We start from the raw sequence: 16,000 nt of genomic DNA, 5'->3' as shown, positions 1-16,000 counted from the left end.
GTCAAAACGCGCCATCCCGCTTCCCCGGCTTTTAAGGTCTGCGTCGGAGGCGGCGGCGGAACCTGGCGGGGGCGGGGCTTGCGGGGGCGGGGCCTGCGGGACGCTGCCGGGGGCTCAGACCCGACCCGGGTCGCGGCGCTAGCGCGGTCACGCGAGGCGGCCGCGATGCTCCCCGACGGCCTCGGTCGGTGGCTGGCGGCTTTGCTGCAAGCGGCAGTGCGGACTTCCCGTTTCCCGGAAAACCACTCTAATCCGTCCCTCCCCATCGTAGCCGCTGCTGCCCTGAAGCGCGCTGGGAACAGAACCTGCCGGTCGGGGGGGAGCGCGCCCCCCGGGGAGCTTGACACCCCCCGTCCCCTCTCGGTGCCTGAGCTCCGTTGCCCGAGATGGACCCGCTCGGGATCCTTGGGCGCCGAGGCCCGGAGAGGGAACCTGTCAGTTTGGGGAACGCGGGAAGCCGCGTCTGCGTGGCGGTTGCCTTCGCAGCATCCCCAGCTGTTTTATTTTATTGTAACTTCCTTGCAAACAGGCCCCTCGGATGAGGCCCCCCGGCGCGCCAGGTTCTCCTTCCACCTCGAGCGGCGAGACCGAGAGTCCCCAAGGACGCCGCTCCCGGCCCCCGCGCCCCGGCCGCGCTTGGCACACAAAGGCCAGCGCCAGCGGGACGCAGCTGGTCGCGGTTTCCCGCTCAGCAGCCCCCAGGTGGCGCCGCCCCCCGCCCCGCGTCGGGGACCCGCGGCCGGAGCCCGGGACCACGCTGGGGCTAAGGCGGGGGCTCGCAGCCGAGGGAGCACGCTCGGATGCCCCGGTGGGGAGGGCCGAGGGGGAGGAGGAGGCGCAGGGCGCCGATCTCGCGCCTCTGAACTTTATGGGGTTGAAAGTTTCCTCTGCTGTCGCCTCCCCCTTGCGTGCGGAGCTGTGCCTTGCGTGCGCGGCTTCTGGAAAGTCGTCGGCTCTGGTCATATCCTTGGGCGCTTCTCACGGCACCTGACACGCCGGGGCGGCGGCGGCGGCGGCCCAGGGCGGGGTGCGAGCCGCCACCACCCTCCGCGGCGCACGCACGGCCGCACCCGGGCTGGCCGGAGAGGCGGGCGCCCAGACTCGGCGGCGGGTAGGCGGATCGCGAGATGCGGAGCGGGGCGTGCTCGGCCGGCACCTTCCCCCGCGGGCTGCGCCCTTCCTCACTGGCTGGCACAAAGTATTTTCAAGCCCCTGCAGAGAAAAAGGTCTTCTCGGAAGGCTGGGGAAAGGGCGAGCCCCGGGAAGGGTGGGATGGATGGTAGCTAACCAGGAGGGACTTGTATCTCCAGGCCTCCGGGATCCCCAAGCGTCCATATAAAAGTGGGGCGTTGACCTCGAGACAGTCCTGCGCGTTGAGTTTTCCTCGTGCTGAGAATCTCTATTGTTCAGTTGTTTCTTAGCTAATAGATATGGAAACTGGTGTTCAGAGGGGTTATGTGACTTAACCAAGATCACACACACTGCAATGATACAATTACAGTCATACAATATAATCTTAGGTAATCTTGGGGCGCCTGGCTCAGGGTTGCTCAGTCTATTAAGCCTCAGACTCTTGATTTAGGCTGAGGTCACGACCTCAGGGTTGTGAGATGTAGCCCCATGTCTGGCTCCCCACTGGGCATGGAGTCTGCTTGAGATTTTTCTCTCTCTCTTCCTCTGCCCTTCTTTCCTCCCTCTCTGAAAAAGTAAAAATTAAAAAATACAATATAATTTTAAATGATTCCTCTTTTCAAGGAAGTAACTGAAATGTTTGATGGTTTTCACCTCTCCTCACCTCTTACCAGCTATCAAGAGGTGAATCCAGAATCTGAGTCCCATTTCAGATCCATCGTACAAGTTCTTGTGGAAGGAAATCCTCAGATTAAAAAAAAGCACAAATGCCATCCTTCCTGCCTCAAAAAAAAAAAAAATAAATAAATAAATCAGCTGGAAGAATTTTTTTCAAATGGTTGTTTTTGTTTACAGAAGTGGGGTCTCTGAGGATCAAAAAGCAGAAATCGTGTGGTCACCTTTTGCAATAAAATTGGATGAGAGAGACCTGGGGACTATGACCTTGAAATAAGTGGTTAATTAAAGAAAATAAGATTTTAGTTATTCATGAGAGACAGAGATGCAGAGACCTAAGCAGGGGGAGAAGCAGGCTCCCTATGTGGAGCTGGATGCAGGACTTGATCCCAGGACTCTGGGATAAGGACCTGAGTGGAAGGCACTCAACCACTGAGCCACCCAGGTGCCCCAAGTGGTTAAATTTTAAAGACACATGAAGACAAAAAAAAATAAAAAAATAAAGACACATGAAGAGGTGTCTGAAAATTAGACTTTGTGAGAGCCTGAAACCAACAAAATACCTGACCTGATAAGAAAATACTTTTTTGTTTTTAAGATTTTACTTATTTATTTATGAGAGACGGGGGGGGGGGGCAGAGACATAGGCAGAGAGAGAAGCAGGCTCCATGCAGGGAGCCTGAGGTGGGACTCGATCCTGGGACTCCAGGATCACACTCTGGGCCCAAGGCAGGTGCTCAACCACTGAGCCACCCAGGCGTCCCAGAAAATACTTTTTGTAAAAGTCTCCAATACTTTTTGAGAGGTTCTCCCAAAATGAATTCGTACATTATAATGGAGTACCCCAATCCATGATAAAGTTGTTTTTGAGCAACGGGGTGAATAAGCTTTGGTTTCCCAGAATTTCCCAGAATTGTGTTGGCCTATACATCCTTTGAAATGAGTTTCATAACCTTACAATGTCCAGCTTTAGCAAAACCCCTGCCTAATAATTAAGTTCAAGATTGCTGCACCCATCAATCTCTCTCAGTAGGCTTTTAATTTAATAGACTGGAATTGTCCATGGGCTTATGCCAATTCTGAGCTATCAGCATATCTCAAAGCCTCTAACCTAGTATCTCTACCAGAAACAGAGCAAATGGGAGTTGCCTTTAAACCAAGTAAATTACTATTTTCAAAAGTATAACCCAAGGCTGTTCCTAAGACCTCCTGTTAATAATTCCTGAATAATACTGTATAGTTTTTAGACAAAGTAGATGCATACCTTCTTGCCATAGTGAATAGTTTAAGCATATCCTCCAAGCTATGGTACCATGGGCTCAGTTCTTGTTCTAGGACATGGTTTAAAATGCAGAGTAACCAGTTGCGCCCATACTGTTAAAAAGACAGGTCCTGGGGCACCTGGGTGGCTCAGTGGTTGAGCGTCTGCCTTTGGCTCAGGTCATGATCTTGGGGTCCTGGTATCAGGTCCCACAACAGGCTCCCCGCAGGAAGGCTGCTTCTCCCTCTGCCAATGTCTCTGCCTCTCTCTGTGTCTTTCATGAAGAAATAAATAAATAATCTTTAAAAAATTATATATATGAAAAAGGACAGGTCCTTATTGATGATGACAAGCCAAAATAACTGGCTATGGTAACAACTTCTTCAGAATTTGCAGACCTCAGATTCTCTCAGATTTGGTGGCACAGATCTCTGTTGGAGGACCCATCTGGTACTTGATGGAGACATAGGGTAAATCCAGTGTGCCCTGTGGAACCCCAGCTCAGTTCAAGATTCTCCCTATAGTGAGAATCCACACCAGGTTCTTTACTTATCAACACAACTTCTCACCAAAGCCAGTAGTATTTAAGGCCCTGGGATCTCCTTTCAATCAACAGCACAGGATATGGGAATTTTGCCCTCCCAAATCCCAAACTTGAATTGTTTGGTGCAAATAACTTTCAAAAGAACAGCTAAGCTAGAGAGAGAGTTTAAAGTGGAAGTTTAAAATACCTTATTTTGTATTGATTCCAAAGAACAGAAATCCAGCTTAAGCTTGTTTAAGCAGAACAGGAATGCACTGGCTCATGTGCAGGGAAGGATAATGTGGTACCTTACAGGATGGAAAGATCTGGGGCTGCTCTCCCCAGTCTCTGTTATGCTGATCTCTTCTGGAGACTTCCCTTGTGTGCTGGAGAGGCTGGCCATTGGCAGCCTCAAATTAACCACCCCAAGAAAAAGAGAATATCTCTCTTCCAGGGTCACTATACAAGACACTAGACTCTGACGTGCCCAGCCAGCATCAGGACACCCTGTGGCCAACGGTCTAGGTCTGATACGAGGAAAAGAGAGATGTGAGGAAGAGAGAACATGTCAGGAAGCCAAAGAAAAAAATCTGCCTCAGTCCTCGTGTATTTCACTTTTGCCCATCACTACCTTTTGGGCTGAAGGATATCTTATTGTCGTCATGGTCATTTTATTTTTCTAAGTACTTATTTATTTGAGAGAAGTAGGGGAGAAGCAGAGGGGTAGAGAGAGGGACAAACAGACTCTGCTTAGCCTGGAGCCTGACTCGGGTATCTCATGACCCTGAGATCATGACCTGAGCTGAAACCAAGTGTCAGACACATAAACGACTGAGCCACCCAGGTGCCCCTTTCATCATCATTTTAAATCAGCAAATCAGATAGATGCATTACACCTGGAGCCCATAGCCAGGAACATCAGCACTTCTGTCATCAGGCTGGAAGTCCATCTTCCTGATGGGCTTTCCCTCTATCATAATCTTCCAGCGTAATGTCAATTTTGTGGCTGAACGCTGTGCTCTTCCAAGCCCCTCCAAGCACACATAGGCACAGGCACTGAGATGAGAGTGGAATAGAAGGAACAGTCCCTGGCAAGTTTTTGACATGTGGGATGCACAAGAATTAGTCATCAGACCCATGCTAGTGGGAAGGAAAACAGAAATCAAGAGATACACCAAGGTGACTGTGACTGAGAGGATGGCAGAGGGATGAGCCATAGGAAGCTACAAATGATATGCTGGGAATTGAGAGGATTCTGAGGAAGTAATACCAACACCCTGGCCCCACCTGACTTGCTTCTGCTTCCTTCCTCCTGGTAATACACAGGGTAAGAAGCACAGAGCTGAAAAAACAAAACAAAACTTTCTTATTTCTTCTAAGAAGTCCTCATTTGTGGACTGCACTGTTATTTTATGCATTAATATAAATGCAGGGGGCTACCACTTGTAGTTATGCCACTGATCAATAAGACATATTCTCTTTTCACAGATGTTAACATTTTAAGTGTGCTTTAGGATTGACAGAGCACTGTGCACACTGGCAGTGATCCTCTGGATTCTCTGCCTTAATATTAAATAGTAGTGGTCCTGAGAGCTCTTAGATGAGGCAGATAGAGCCAGGAGTGTTACCTACCAAAGCCATTTCCCCTTCCATTTTTTAAACTTGATATAACAATTGATGCTTTTTCAATTCCATGTAAAGCATAGGGAGAAGTTGCTTTGGAAGATTTTGCTAATTTTATTGACCCAGTCTCTTAGCTCTCCTCTCTTTCCAAGGTGAGTGCCCACTAAGCTATTTCCATATAGTCTGGTATTAGTGAGAGCCACAAAGTTACAGTGTATTATTCCAGTTTCCCCGCCAGAATATTTTCTTGTGTATTTAGAAGTCAATGGGCATCAGTGTTTGCAACATACTCTCAAATAGTTCGAGTTAAAAAGACAGAGAGAGAGGAAGGGAGGGAGGGAGGGAGGGAGAGAGAGAGAGAGAGAGAGAGATGAAAATGATAAAGCAAACATGGTAAAAATGTCCATAAATGGAGAATTTGGGTAAATGGGAGTTCCTTGTGATGTTCTCACAACGTGACTGTAAGTCTGAAATTGTATCGAAATTAAAGTTACTCAAAAAAAAATTTTAAAGTTACTAATAGAAAATAGGAGCATGAGAAAGAAATTTTATGACCTTACATTCAGCTTCTCTTGTGAGTCTCTTATGAGAAAGGACAGTGAAAAGAACCTGAGATTGGCATGTCCTTCATCTGACACTGTGCTCCTGGTTCAGGGCTGGGAAGAAGTTTGGGTTCAGCTGGGACGGCTTTCCCCAGCTTCCTATCTGACTTGCCCCCTTCTCCTCCTTGCCATCCTTGCTTTTTGAATGTTCTAAAGTGTATCTGGGTCTTTGATCTCCTTCAATTCCTTTTGAAAATAAAAGGAATATACTGTGTAAACAGCCCATGCCCCTAGTCCCACTGTGTTCTCATTTCCAAGACATGACTCACTTCACAGCCGTGTAGAAGTGGCCAATGGCACAGTCCTCGGATCGCCTCTTCCTGCTCCCTTCCATTTCCTTCCTCCTCCTCGGCCTTCTTTCTTTCCCTTGCTCTGCAAATGTCCTTTTCTGCTTCCTGTTCTCTCTCCTTCCCCCTTTCCTTGGGCCTAGCCTCACCTCAGAGCACCTGTGTTCCCTCCGAGACCTCCCTTCTCGAGCTACCACCGTCTCCTTTCTCTCTACATCCTTCTGCTCACCGTTTCTCTCTTCCAGGAACAGTAGAGTTAGGGGCAGAGGAAAAAAGAGAAGAGGAGTGAAGAAAGTAAGGAAAGGGGTCAGGGAGATAGAACAACCAAGAAAAGAAAAAAATAAAATATCCATGGATAACCCGGTGATCCATTAATGCAGGCTCCCACCCAACAGGACTCTCCTGCTCTGTGTTTGCGGGATGGAAACAATCACTAACTCAGGACAGCGATGATTCAAAGATAGGGAAGGGATGCCAAGGTCTAGGCTTGCTTCTGTACATTCATTCCATGAGTTTTGACAACCACCCATCCAATTCCTGAAATTCACCCTTCTAACAGTTGAACCAAGCATGCTGTCCACCACTTTGGTCAACAGAGAACCCCTTAAATGTCCTAACTTTGATTAAGCAGAGAAAATCTCTAGGCAAATGAAGGATATTGTTTTTCATTTTAGTTTCCTAAAAAATGAATATTTACCAGGTTACCAAGAAAATGCATAAAGCAGAGCAAGTAAAGTGCAGCAAACATACAAAAGTGTACATTTGGGTTCAGCTATATCACAACGTCCAGCCACAGGTGTGGTGACTGGTATGGCGTCCAGATCTGGGATACATTCTTGGTTGAGGATCCAGATTCCAGTCTTCTTTTACTCCATGAACCTCTTAGTTTCTAGGGTTAGATCTGTATTCCTTAACAGGTTTTCCTCTTTCCACAAAGGGACAAAATTTCAGATTAAAAACTGTAGTCACATCCAGGGCTTAAAAAAATATTTGATAGTTAAATAGCTACTTATGTGGTTATTCCTCCCCTGCCCATTCCCGAAAGGGAACGTGAGGGCTGGATAATTATACATTGGCTTTTTGACCATCAACCCCCACCAGGATTTTTCTGTCCTATAGATGGAAGCATTCACTTCTTAGCTGTGGCCTGTCCTGTTTGTGGACTGCTTCAGTTAGAAAGCTCTAGAAGTGAGAAGTTCTGAGAAGTTACAAAGGAATCTGGAGTGAATGTTCTTGTCTTCTACTGAACTTAGAGCTACCCTTTGGAGAGACATACACCAAGACTAATTTCCCCTTCACGTAACAGCCCTTCGTATACTTGAAGATGGCTATTGTGCTGCCACGGAGCCGTCCTTCCACCAACCAAGAAACGTCCCAGTTCCTCAAGTCATTCTTCAAATAACTTGGTTTCTAGAGCTGTTTCTAGCTTATCTGTGCCTTCTAGACAATGTAATTTTTCAATATGCCTAAGTGCGTACCTGAAACTGAACACCATACCCCCAGAGATGACATGCTGTCCAGCCCAGAGGGATGGTTACTTCCCATCAGACTCACAGTGTTCCTTTTAATGCAAACGAAAGTTTTTCTACTGGTTTAAAAATCTGCATCCCACTGTTTTGCCCACACTAAGCTGGTTATCAACCAGTCTTCATCTCTCTTTTGTTATAAGACTTGATACAAAAAAAAAAAAAAAAGACTTGATACCATTCTGAGTCTTTAATTGCCCTTAGGCAATTGGTTAAAAAAAAAACAAAACTAAGAATCAGGGCCACCTGGATGACTTAGTGGTTGAACATCTGCCTTTGGCTCAGATCTTGATCCCCGGTCCTGGGATTGAGTCCTGCATCAGGCTCCCCGCAGGGAGCCTGCTTCTCCTTCTGCCTATGTCTCTGCCTCTCTCTGTGTCTCTCGTGAATAAATAAATAAAGTCTTTAAAAAACAAAAACAAAAAACCCCAAACAATTAATTTGTATTAATTCCTATTAAATGCATCTTGGGGCTTTAAGACAGTGTTCCAATCATGGAGGCCATGTTAAACTCTTGCTGACCCTGAGGGCCAGAGACTGGGTGCAGGAAAATAATATGGGGATATATATAATATATACTTATTATACATATACATGTATATGTATTTATATATATATATACACACACACATATATATATATAAAGTATATTTTCTGTTTTAGTCAGATATAAACTCTTAAAACACATTAGCAGGTAAATAGATTCTTGATGCAAATGATTTAATCAGAATCTAAGAATATGCAGAAAAATAGGAAAGTCCAGACTGCCATCCCTTCTCAGATGTAACCATAGGAACCATGTACCTTCTGTCTATGTACGTGCATATGTTTGTACATATGTATGTATGATTAATACAAATGAGATTGTAGATTAGTGTTCTCGGACTTTTCCCCTCCACTTAATAGTTGTCTGGGTGACCACAAGAAATGGTGCAGATCTACCTCATGCTTCTGAACTACTGTAAAGAATGACTATAAGAGAATTTATATATAACCAACCCTTATATGGTCATTCGTGTTGTGCCTCACTTGTTATAGACTCCACTGGAGACACTTATTTTTCTGCACAACTCTATATACACTTGCAAGTGTTTCTTCAGTAGAGATGTTTAAACCATGGGCATGTGCATTGTAAGGGGTCTTGTTACACCCCATTTGTTTTCCAGAAAGGTGCGCCAGTTTGCATCCTCAGGAACCTAGGGTTTTATACCGAGGAGTATGTGCCCAAATCTTCTTCCTTCTATAAAGAGCGATTGCTTTCATATAGCTTTTGCAAGTGTAGAAAGAGAACAAACAGAACAAAAATCTTACTTGTCTTTCAGAACTTTTCCTTATTTTAAAGAATATGTGTGCTTGTGTTTGGATGTCTCCTTTTCTTGACAGATGAGGGAAATCCCCAGATTATAGCCGGTGAAATGTCAAAGGGGGAACATTCCAGAGCTCCACGTCCCTGTGGAAGACACCACAGACGCCAGGGTGAGAGATGACCTCGGTGTGCCTGGATATCTCTTCTGAGATGACAATTCTTTACAGGCTCCTGGGCACAAGCCCAAATGCCTTCCAGGCTTGTCTAATCCTCCTGAGGAGATTAAAAACAGTAAAGCCAGCATACCGCCATCATTAGGAGTTTGGATCCAGCAGCCAGGAGGGGTGAGGGGGGTGGTTGTGCAGGCACTTTTGGGTGTGAGGCCCCACTTTCTTATTTATAAACAGTGACCTCGGCTAGGTTATTTAACTCTTCTGAGCCTGCATTTCCTCCTCTGTGCAAGAGAGGTAATATGATCATGACCTCAGAGGGCACTCCTAGAGATTAATTGAGATATGGTAAGGAAACCTGTTAGCGTGGTTGATGGCAAAGAGCCAGCTGTCAATACGTTAGCCCTTACTATTACTACTATTGTTGTTGTTTACTACCACTATGACTACTACTAAGCCTGCGTGTGTGTGTGTGTGTGTGTGTGTGTGTGTGTGTGTGTGTGTTTTGGTCAGATATAAATTCTTACTCCTTTCCAGTAAAGTCAGACATCTGCAAGGACTTGGAGCTCACAGGGGTAGGAACATGGGCTTCTTGGCTCCATGTGAAAGCCACACACCCTTACCCACGTGCAAGCTTCTGAAAGCCTAAGGTGACCCGAGTCACCCACTCCTCATGTTTCTGAGGCACCGGTACAGAGCCAGCCAGGGTCTGAATCTGGCTCTCCCACCCACGGTGGTGTGTCTCCAGTTGCTGCAAATGACTTCCCTAGGGCCAGGCTATGCTTGGGTTAAATGGGTAAAATGATTAGCACCTGGTTCACAGAGTTGCAGTAGGGACTGAGCTACCATATGTTGGGCTCTTAGAATGGGGCCTGACCCTCAGCCAGGGCTCAGACAGTGTCAGCTATTGTCATTATTCTGTGCAAATCCTTTTGCTGCTGCCCTTAGGAGGCTGACCACCCCTCCACTGGTGCTCTTGGCAGAAAGACTCAGCATGAGAGCCAATCTGCATTTTCCTCCTGCTGGCAGGTGGCAGCAGCTGTGAAGCACTCACCTCGTGTCCCCTCACCTCTGATGTGCTTCACCTCCAGACCCTAGTACAGAGGCAGGTCTTCGGGTGCAAGGATTTCCCATTCCTGAAGGAGTCCCGGCAAGGCTGAGCCAGGCTCAGTCCTCCGAGCTCGGCTGGGGGCCAGTCCCACTGTGGCTTTCCTGAGTGCTTTGGGCCTCTCGGGTAATGAGCCCTGAGATAACACTCAGGCCTCGGAGGAAAGTCCAGAAGGCATCACTCTCCATGGTGCAAGTGGGAGAGAGCTCAAGAGACCTCCCAGCGATGTGTACAAATGAGACGGTGCTCTCCAGCTCCCCCAAGGCTCCAGCCTCCTTTTCTTACCTTTGCAGGTGTGGCTGAAAGCACGGGGTGGCCCCAGACCCAAGGCACCAGCACCAGGCACATCTAACCACTACCCTGAAGAGGCTGAGGTCATCTCACCGGCCAGAACCACAAGGCAGGGCAGGGTGGGGTGGCCCTTGGCTACGCCTTCTTAAATGCCAGGGAGGAAATCATCCAGAATATTCCCCCATCCAAAATGGAAAGTTAAATTCAATAGTCTGTACTTTGGTGGTGACTAATCTCCATTTTTTCCTTTCCCCATTGCACTGAGTCAGTCCCCGGTGGCCCGTTCATTTTAAGGGTTTGGATGCAGAAGGAAGGAGGGGCCTGGCAGTTTCTGGGCCTTGAAAGCATGGCATCCTCCCTGGTTTGTTCAGGTGTGGGTGAGGCCACTTACCACCAGCTGTGCCCTCAGGCCCCTAGCTCTCTGTTCCCTATTTCAAGGACTTCTTTATATATATATATATCTTAGAATATAATTCTTTATTAGGAAAAAGAAGCAAATTTTAACAGTGAACAAGTTCATATTTTTCAAGTAATATGAAACCCACCTTCCATTTTCATATTTGTTCTTTTTTAAAATATATATATATATATTTTAAATATATATAAAAATGGGCACCAGGGCTGCCCATTTATTTTTTAAATATATTTTATGTAGGGACACCTGGGTGGCTCAGTGGTTGAGCACCTGCCTTTGGCCCAGGACGTGATCCTGGAGTCCCAGGATCCAGTCCCACATCGGACTCCCTGAATGGAGCCTGCTTCTCTCTCTGCCTATGTCTCTGCCTCTCTCTCTCTCTCTCTCTCTCTCTGTCTCTCATGAATAAATAAAATCTTTTTTAAAATAAAAATAAATAAATATTTTATTTAAATTCAATTTGCCAACATATAGTGTAACACCCAGTGCTCATCCCATCAAGGACTTCCTGATGCAGTAAGAATGAGATGGAGACCTGAGCTCTCAGGTTCCAGCACCAGGCTCCATGGGGCAAAATAGAAATTTATTCCTGCCAGCAAGGACACCAGAGGAATCTGGACTACCGGGAGCCCCCATTTCTCTTTTTTTTTTTTTTTTTTTACTCCTGGGCTCTGAGCACCATACCTGAGACAGACCAGAGAAGTAAAAATCCAGTTGCACATAACATTGAATTCAACATGGAGTAAACATCCACTGTGAGTGCCCGGCTTGGAGGGACCATCCTGCTCTCTGATGTCAGGGCCTGTGCTTTAGGCCCCCTGTGGTCTTAGAGTGCCTAACACCAAAGGCAAGTTGGGACAGATGAAAAAAAGGAGCTAATATACTCCCCAGTGCCAGGAACTGTTTTCTGTGGTTACAGCTACAATTTTATTTACCTCTCCTAATCATCCTGAAAGTATTGCTGGTTTTAGCCTACTTCCCATACAAGGTGATTAAGATTCAGAGACAGTGAACTACTTGCCCAGTGTTACACAGATTGTAAGAGAGGCGGCCAAGATTTGAACTCAGGTCTGCAGGCTGCAAAGCTCATCCATACCCCAACAGGAAAGATCCATTAATTGTTGCCTCTGGTCTGAAGCTTACAGAAGCCCCTCCCTCCCACTCTACACTGAGTATAGACCTCTCTGGCAGGATTATGGCTGCTAAGGCCCCGGGTGACCCCAAGTCTCTCCACCCATCCTGCCAGGAGAGATGACTCCCTCCAGAGGGCCAGGACTCCAGCAGTCAAAGCAGTCATGGATCCCGTGACAGATGCAATTCAACTCCTGTCCCCCGCTCGCAGCAGAACCTACCCCTGGTATCTTCCCTGCACAATTTAATCTCTATAATTTACAGTCTGGTCTTGGGAGAACTTAGAAATTTTTCCTTTAAAACAGTGGCTGGAAAATGCTGAGAGCTGGAAAGAAAATTCCACATGGGCTTCATGACTAGATCTGCTACACTCAAATCCATTATACTGAGATTACTATAAAATTCACACTATCCCAGATCTCCAGAAACGATGGTTTTATTTAGAAGTAAGTGAGCAAAGGGATGATTTCATAGACTACAATGCCAAATTATTAGCTCAGTGCTTCTCAAGTATTTTGTTTTCGGGACATCTTCATACTCTAAAAAATTACTGTAGAAATCAAAGAGCTATTGTCCAATCTAAGTTCTGTCAATATTCACAATTTTAGAAATGAAAATGCAACAAAGTTTAAAATATTTATTCATTGGAAAAGAACAAACCTAATACATTTATGTTAACATAAATAATATGTTTTAGAGAAAATAAGTATATTTTCCCAAACCAAAAAATATTAACGAGAGTGGCATTGTTTTACATTTTTACAAATCTCCTTAATTTCTGACTTGACAGAGACAGATAAATACTCCTATCTGATTCTGCATTCAGTCTGTTGAGATCACAAATGTCATGCGACCCCTGAAAGGCCCCTGGTAATGGTGAGAGAGGGAGAGAGCGAAAGGCAAAGATTATCCTATCGACATAATTTTAAACTTGTGGATCCCCTGACAGGGTCTCGGGGACCACCCACACTCCCAAGGAGTCCCTGGACCACACTTTGAGAACTACTGTCTAAGCTTAAAAGTGTGATTTTTTTTTTCCTTTGGAGCGTCTCTCCATCCAAGCAATATCTAAGGGGCTAAAGTCTTGATATAGGAAGTTGGTGGGAGTGGGGATCAATTTTGGAGGCAGCCATGATTCAGCTATTGGTTTGAGGAGGAAAGCCTTAGAGACACATGTGGACACATTCAAATCATGTTGCGACCTTGCTGAGCTATGCCGGAGGTACCATCCCCAGGCGTCTGGCTGGGACAATGAACCTTGACTCCCAAGTAAGGCAGGCTGGTGCCCCATCTCTGCTGCCAGAGCCCAGGGGATGTCTGAATCAGGTGGCTGGGAGATCATGGTGGAAGAAGTAGGGGGGTGGGGGGCGGGATTAGGGGATCCTGCTCAGTTGTGAGGCCAGGAGGGCATCTGAGGCACAGCCTGAAATGCAGCAGCTGTTTGGATGGCAGCTCAGCCAATCTTAACAATGACAACAATGATAATATACTACCAATAATGTCGAATTACTATTTATTGAGCACTTGGAGCGAGGCAGTGTGCCAAGCATTTAACAGAAATCATTTCATTAAACCCTCACAACCAACCATTTGAGGTAACCATTAACCATAATCCCTTTTCTACACAAACAAAGCAAGGTGAGAGCAGTTAGAGTTGTCAACCAAGGTCACAAAACTCCTGAGGTAGCTGAGCTACAATTTGAATTCAGGTCTACCAGCCCAGACTCTCTGCTGCCTCCCAGCCACACAAAGTGGGCAAACTCCTGAAGGAGAGAAATCAAAGTTTGAGGGCAGGAGGCATGAATGTTACTGCTTCCCATTGGATGAAGCAGGGGAGCAGAGTGCACACCCTTTCCAGCTCCAGCCACCTTCTCAGAGGCTTCCAGGCTGCAATCATACTGGGGTCATTGAAGACAGGACAGTGAGGAGCCAAGGTGACAGCTCTGAGTGTATGAGCACACTCACAGTGGTAGAGAGATAAGGAAGAGCTGTGCTTTCAGAGCCCCCCAATGACCCTCCCCACCCAACTCGGCCCCCACAAGCCATCTTGCCATTGTTTGCCACCAGCGGGGCAACTGTGGGAATTGGCATACCCACCCGAGCCCACCTCCTTGAAGGTCTGTGAGAACTACACCCCTTCAACGCCTTGCCTTGGGGTCCTTCAGAGCCCTGCTCCCCCACGGACCATCTGGCACAAGGCCCCCTCCACATCCCGCCCCTTCTGAGCTCAGGCTCCCAGAGGTGCGAACTTCTCATAAACAAGCTCTATCTGCCATTCCCTGAAAAAATAAACAGGGAGATCGTGTGAGAATTCTCTTCCAAGGCAGCCTCCCTTCTCCCTAACCAGAGGCTCCGAGGAGTTCAGCTTTGCACGAACTTTTAATTTGCGTGCAGACAAGCACAAAAGGCCCAACCGGATATACCTGTTATTTCCCAATGACCTGAGAGTCCGAAGTTTATGTTAAGCCTTGGGTTATGGCTCAGCTTGCACGCAAGGCTCCAGGACTCCTGCAGGCAATTGAGAGATGGTGGTGGAGAGGACAGAGGAACAACTCTGAAGTGACAGCACATAATTTAATTCCCCCTAAGCTTTCCAAGCATGCAGACTGTTCCTTTTTTGTCAGCATATAACCTAAGTGATTTGCTCTACTCAGGCAAGAAATGTCTAATTTAAACCATATTGCAGCTAAGCCCTTTGGTGAAGAAAGAGAGCTCCCTGCATCTTGGCGTGTGTGTGGTTAGGCTGCATGGCAGCTGAGGCAAAGCAGACTCCTCACAGCCCCTGGATTTCTTACCCAGGTCATGATGGGAGAAACATGCATTCTTGGGCTCTAATCACCATACTCACTCTTCTTTCTCGTGCTTCATCCCTCGTGAATGGGTTTAATTTCAGTAAGAATGTTTATAGGAGGGCGCTGGCTCATTGTCCCCTGTGTCTGGGGTTTGAGTCCCACATGAGCCACCGGTGGCTGCAGGACTCCAGCAAACCGCTTAAACTCCAATCACCCATTTTTTCCTTCTCTGAAAAATAGCCGGGAGCGGTGCCGATGGACACGTTTTTAGTGACAAGTAATCTGGTTTACTGGTTTAGGAAGGGGGAGGTCTGTACCTCAACCTGGCTTTGCCCCTCACTGGCCAGGGTCTGGAGACAAAATTTCTCTGGACATCAGTTTCCTTGTCTGTAAAATAAGCGAGTTGGATGAGGTGGTGTTTAAAGTTCTTTCAGCTCTAAAAGATGATGTCTGCCCTAAATCACGACAAAATATTAATAGTAGCTATTATTACTATAACTATCATTATTATTATTATCTGTGAGTCTCTTCTATAATTCCAAAGAATTCACTAGCCAGGCAAATCCTCTTTTAAAGTTTTCAAAAAATACTTTTATATGCTTTGCTCCCACGAAACCAGAAGGATACTAGCCCGACCCCTCCAATGGCAAGATTTGATGTGAAAGTTCTATCACGACTCATTCCCATCACGTTGTTGAATTTCCCCTGTAACCTCGCCAGACAGCGAAGAATGGTCTCTAAATGCAGCCTACATGTCAAGGCTGTTCCCTCAGCTAAAAGTGCCCCCTCCCTTTCTCTGCTGTGAAAAGCCTCCTTCCCTTTTTTGCTCCCCTCCCCGTTGTGGAACCAATTGTCTTCTCCTCTGAATCCCCTGAGCATTTGCACTATTATTCCATTGACTTCATTCTATTATGTTATTTTTGGCTTCATGTACAATACATCTCTGCTTAACCAGACCCTTAGGACCTGCGGAGTGGGGACTTGGTTGTCTGTACAGCATAGCCTCGCTGCTCTCCTTCCCCCTCCTTCCCCCAGCACCTGGTATACATTCAGTGTTCGTAGAAGAATTAAACTGTTGAGCCCTGTGGATTTTATCACAGTAGGATAAGAATGCTCAGAGGGTTAGAAGTTCACAGCCTGGGCTGAGCAGCACTGATCC

The 16,000-nt window shown here is 46.6% G+C and overlaps 2 long non-coding RNA genes across 3 annotated transcripts in view; one reads left to right on the top strand and one right to left on the bottom strand.

Annotated features, from left to right (window-relative positions):
• The first annotated feature begins 2,459 nt into the window (after window positions 1–2,459).
• On the top strand, window positions 2,460–11,312 carry LOC140601499 (uncharacterized). Its single transcript, XR_012004510.1, has 3 exons — window positions 2,460–5,365; window positions 9,012–9,104; window positions 10,506–11,312. It is a non-coding gene; the product is annotated as an uncharacterized lncRNA (long non-coding RNA).
• The window catches only part of LOC140601498 (uncharacterized), a 120,247-nt gene continuing 112,575 nt past the window's right edge, over window positions 8,329–16,000 (bottom strand). Inside the window, exon 7 of one of the 2 annotated variants that reach the window (XR_012004509.1) lies at window positions 8,329–9,078. This is a non-coding gene — a long non-coding RNA (uncharacterized lncRNA). Of the gene's footprint in view, window positions 9,079–11,285; window positions 15,229–16,000 lie in introns of those variants that run through there. The other variant, XR_012004508.1, reaches the window with a different exon arrangement.

This window comes from Canis lupus, chromosome 12 (genome assembly GCF_048164855.1).
Source record: "Canis lupus baileyi chromosome 12, mCanLup2.hap1, whole genome shotgun sequence".
Lineage (NCBI taxonomy): Eukaryota > Metazoa > Chordata > Mammalia > Carnivora > Canidae > Canis > Canis lupus.
This window is presented reverse-complemented; position numbering and strand designations above follow the sequence as displayed.